Below are 5,011 nucleotides of genomic sequence, written 5' to 3' on the forward strand. Positions count from 1 at the left end.
ACATATGAAGAGGGGTACCTGGGTGGCTCATTCGGTTGAGCGTCTGACTCTTGATTTCGGCTCAGGTCGTGATCTCCTCGTTCATGGGATTGAGCCCTGCATCGGGCTCTGTGGGGCCTGCCTGGGATTCTCTCTCTCCCTCTCTTTCTGCCCCTAATCCACTCACTGTCTTTCTCTCTCTCTCAAAATGAATAAATAAACTTAAAAAAAAAAAAACATATGGAGAGATGGTTACTGATTGAGGACATACAAGTCAAGACCACAATGGGATGCCATTCTATACTCGTTCAACTTGCAACAATCAACACGTTGGAGAGGGGGTGGATGATAGGATCTCATATATTATTGGTGGGCATGTGAATTCATAAAACCACTTTGGAAAATAGTTTGGCGTTATCTTCAAAAGTTCACGCTTCGTGGTCTAGCTGTTTCACCCCAGGCATAAACCCAAGGAATTCTTGCACATATACAACAGGAGACATATATGAGAATGTTCACAGCAACCCTGTTCATAATAGCAAAAACCTAAAAACAACTCAAAAGCCCACCAGGGGGAGAATGGGCGAATAAGGTGTGGTATTTTCACATGCTGGAATACTCTACAACAGTCAAAACAAAATTTAGTATGACTTCGTTTCTAGAAAGTTCCAAATAATGGAACAAAATAGAAATAATAATTCCTTTTCAGGAAGACATGTAAAATTTGACAGAACTGTATAAAAAGGGAAGAAAGATAGGAGACATGCTCAGACCTCTGTTCCTGTTCAAGTGCACGGATTCCCAGCTGCCATGAGTGTTTTCTGCCAGCAGCTCCATTCCTCTCTGGAGAGTTGCCGCTAGCCAGCTGGGGGCTGACTCACCCAGGAAGCCGTGCACTTGCTTTTTCTGTATCACCTCCCCAGATGTCAGCCAATGATTGACTGACTCTGGGGCACAAACACCTCATCTTCTGCCTCAACGTAGGGTCATACCGTGGGGCAGTGGTGCTCCAGAGCCCTGAATACCATTTCCAGCTGATTCCACATCCTTGCTTAGCTTTTTTACTCTGCCCTGTCCTGCTTCCCAAACTCCCCTTCCCCTGAGAACTCCCTCAATAAGTCACCTCAACAGGATTCCCATCTCAAGCTCCATTTCCAGGGACATAGACAGAAGACAACAGGAAATGAAGAGCCTGGGTTCTGAATGATGATTACCTTAGATGGGGAGGGGCAGGAGGATGAGTTAGGGGTAGGAACCTTAGGGCTAAATGCAGGGCCTTAGCTTCTGTTGTAGGTTCTTTTTTTCAGGTATTTTTTACCCGATTTAAGAAAAAACAAACTAATTCAACAGCGAAATAAATCGTAAAAGAGGGCCATGCGTGGATCAATGATGAACATGCCATTAGCCAAGGATTATGGTAAATCTATTTCTGTGGACCTGAAGTCCGGTTTTAAAAATGTTTATAAAGATACAGATTTCAACAAAGAAATGTTTGTGTCACAATGCATCAGTACGCATATTTTGAATGTCTAGTGTGTGCCAGGGACAGTTTTAGATGCTGGCAATGCACTGGCAAACAAGAAGACAAAATCCCTTCTTGCATGGAGTTTCATTGTAGCTGGAGAGACAGAAAGTACTCCTGAAAACAAATGAAAAATTTTAATTCGGTTACTGAGAGCTGCCATAAATAAAAGAAGACGGGCTGCTGTGAGGAGAGAGATGTGTAGTGGTGGGGCCTGTAGATTGGGAAAGTTCGAGAAGATGGTATTTGGGCTTGTGTTATAGAATTATTCTTAACTCTTTTCTTTGTATTCTTTTTGTACTCCCCAAGCCATATGAAACATGTGGGCTGGATGTTATTATCCACATTTTGCAGGTGGAAAAATCTCAAGAGCAGTATGTTTCTTGCCTCCGGCAAATAATATTTTCTCTTCTCTAAGTGAAGACCCCATCGAAAAAGAGAAAACTTGAGCCATTAAGCATTCATGGACACAACTTAAATTTCTGAAACACACTGAACTTTGAAAGGCTTTCATACCTCATCAAACCAGCCTCTATGGAATTTTCCACTATTAAGGACACCAGTGGGGATGGAAAAGGGATAATCCACTGATAATGGAAAAAAGTATTTTGAGTTCTCTCTTTTTTTTTTTTGCAGTACTGGGGGTGGGGTGGGGTTTGCCAAGCCATTCCTAAGTCTTACACCCAGTCGTGCTGGGGTCCAAAAAGAGACCTCTGTGAAGTAGGTGACAGGGTGAGGGATACAGTCCATGGCTGCCGATGAGATTAGCTATTATGCCTGTGCTGCCCGCTTGAAACTAGAACCATCCATTGAGCTGCAGCCACCTGGGGCCTGACAAACAGACCACATCTGCTTCTGTTCTAGATGGTGAGGGGCAGGAGAGTAGCCCAGCTCCTGCTCTTGGCCATGAAGTTCGTTGGGTCTTAATGTAATTTCCGGGAGCTCAAGTTTCCTGATCTTTTCTTTTTTTAAGCTTATTTATTTTGAGAGAGAGAGAGAGAGAGAGAGAGAGAGAGTGCATGCATGAGTTGGGGAGAGGGGCAGAGAGAGAGAGAGAGAGAGAATGAATCCCAAGCAGGGCCCACTCATAGTGGGCTCAATCTCATGACCCTGGGATCATGACCGAGCTGAAATCAGCAGTTGGATGCCCAACTGACTGAGCCACCCAGGCGCCCCAGTTTTCTCATCTTTAAAATGAGAATAATGGTGGTATTTACAGTAGTGTATTAAGAGAATTTAGTAAGCTCATGCATTAAAGTATTGAGCACCTTACCTGTGGTATGGTACGTGGTATGTGTTAGCTTGAATTATTATTCTCACCAAGTGGTAGAAATTCATTTACGAATCAGGTTATTGGCATTTCCCCTAACATCATCCTTTAGATTTTTCGTGAGGCTTAATGACAAAGATTTCAACAGTTCACAAAAAGGCACTAGTTGGATGCTAAATCATTTTTAGTATTACATGGGTTTTGACATACTGGAGTTCTTTCTCTGGGAGCTGATTTCTCATGTTAAATAGATCTTGATGCCCTTCTACGGGGTTAATGCGAAGGATTATTGCCTGAAGCCGTTACAGGTCCAGCTTCCAACCACGTCAAGTCTATGGGGCCACCTTTGATTTTTACAGGTTCTGGGAAGACCCTGCCGTAATGTAAATCTGTCGCAAGTGAAGTTGAGGGTAGGTTCTGGCTCTGGAATATCCTATGTAGGCTGCACATTGTTTAGGTCCCTATAGTAGGACCGACTGTGAAGAATCGTTTGTATTGTTATCATCATCGTCCTTATCTTTCTGTTTGATGACTTCTGGAATTTTGCCAAACCAGACAGCTTGTAAAATAAATTCTCTCTACTATTTGTATCGGGCCCTAAATCATGAACACCAGCTGTTTCTTGTATTTGAGGTAAAGCTCCAGGTGTATTGGGGGGATCCAGAGAGCACAGTTTTTTCCTCCTCTACAGTGTATGGGTGCTGTGGTGCAGCTGGGCAGCTTTCTCCTTTAATCCAAAAAGTGAATCTCATAGTTGTGTGTGTGTGTGTGTGTTTTGTATCTCCTGCAAGGTCGAGCTCAGCAGCTAGTAAATATTTGTTGATTTGATTTGCTGCAGGGGCAGTGAGTTAACAATTGCATAAGCCCTACTCTCAACAAGTTAGGGCAGCAGGAAGAGAGGACTTTTTCCGACAAATATTAATCAGTGGAATTCTGGAGAACAGTTTGGAATGTAGGTGCCTAGCTAAGTTCTCGGAGAGAGCATACATGAAGCCTTCGGAGATAAGAAAGACTTGATATGGGCTAAATTTTGTACATTCTTTTTTTTTTAAAACTTTTTTTTTTTTCAACGTTTATTTATTTTTGGGACAGAGAGAGACAGAGCATGAACGGGGGAGGGGCAGAGAGAGAGGGAGACACAGAATCGGAAACAGGTTCCAGGCTCTGAGCCATCAGCCCAGAGCCCGACGCGGGGCTCGAACTCACGGACCGCGAGATCGTGACCTGGCTGAAGTCGGACGCTTAACCGACTGCGCCACCCAGGCGCCCCTTTTTTCTTTTTTTTTTTTTTTTTAAACTTTTTTTTTTTTTTTAATTTTGTACATTCTTGTAATGATTTATAGCTTTCAAAATGCTTGTCTAGATATTGGATAATTACATTCTCACAACCACCTAGTGACATATGCAGGATGGCTGTTACTATCCCTGTTTGACTGATGAGGAATCAGAGTTTTACGGAAGTGAGGTGATGAAGCAGATGCTCAAGAGCAGCACGATAGGTTGTTGCTTCGGAAGCAGTTTGAATACCTTTAAAATCCACCGAGTTCCTCCAGCGCCTCTGGTCTCACAACGCTGTATCGTCTGCCTGGCTCCTCAAACCTTTGTTTCCCGTTTTGCAGGGATGTGGGGAGGAAACAGGAGCTAGGTCTCCCTCCCTGGCTGCCACCGATGACGACCACGATGGAGGGGCACTGTGTGTGGGTCCTATGGGTCTGCTCCTCTTGTACCCACACCCGAGATTGCCATCCAGGGAGAGCTTGGGGGTAATTTTCAAATTATGATGGAACATACAGAATGGACGCGAAACGCTATTTTCACTGTTCAGGGTCTTTATGCCCTTTCACGGGGATTCGACAACCCACAGAACCACCAAGCCCTGTCTTTAACTATTAGCTCTCAAAGTCTGGATGACAAAATGCCCGCTTCTCTCAACAAGCAAATAGATACGTTCTGTTTGAGTATTTCAACAACTTGGCCTAACCTTAGGAAAATGTTAACCCAGATTTGAGGCTTGTAATTTTCTCAAGGGCAGAGCCAAGGTTTTATTTATTTTGGATCCCTAGCACCGAAGCATATACTGGTGCATCGCAAAGATATATTGAATGGATATCTGCACGCGGTGTCAGTTTCACACCTGACCCAAAAGAAGCCCGGCGTCGTCTTCCCACTTAGCTGAGGCGGCCTCCCTCCTTCAGCTCCGAGTACATTGCCTTGGCACTGTTCTTTTCTGATGGATGTGG

Source organism: Lynx canadensis, chromosome A2, assembly GCF_007474595.2.
Source record: "Lynx canadensis isolate LIC74 chromosome A2, mLynCan4.pri.v2, whole genome shotgun sequence".
Taxonomy (NCBI): Eukaryota; Metazoa; Chordata; class Mammalia; order Carnivora; family Felidae; genus Lynx; species Lynx canadensis.